Raw genomic sequence first — 412 nt, 5'->3', positions numbered from 1 at the left:
AGTCCTGTGACAAAGTGATTTTGATTCATAAGGCTGTAAATGTTTGTTTAGTAAGCACCATATAGGCTGGAGTAAATTAATAGCTTGATATCTCCAAAGGCTTGTTTACACATACACCACAGCGCCACCTCAGCGCAGTTAGGCGGTGCTGATAAAAACGCTGATCTTTCTGATGCTACGCTGAATTTGCGCTTTATTAGTGATGCAGTGATGATACAGAGCTGCATCAGTGCTAGGTTACGTTCAAGTCGACGTTGCGTCAGCGTCGCTGTTCGTAGTGCCGATTAAGCGCTGCGAAGTATGTGTGAACCGGCCTTAACGGCGATACAAAGACACGTGCTTCGACCAACGTTGAAAACACGGCCTCGTCTTAATTTTTCTGTCCTTTCTTTTTTTTTTTTTTTTCAGAGTC

The sequence above is a fragment of the Ixodes scapularis genome, unplaced genomic scaffold, assembly GCF_016920785.2.
Source record: "Ixodes scapularis isolate PalLabHiFi unplaced genomic scaffold, ASM1692078v2 PGA_scaffold3__209_contigs__length_174095766, whole genome shotgun sequence".
In the NCBI taxonomy this organism is placed as follows: Eukaryota; Metazoa; Arthropoda; class Arachnida; order Ixodida; family Ixodidae; genus Ixodes; species Ixodes scapularis.
This window is presented reverse-complemented; position numbering follows the sequence as displayed.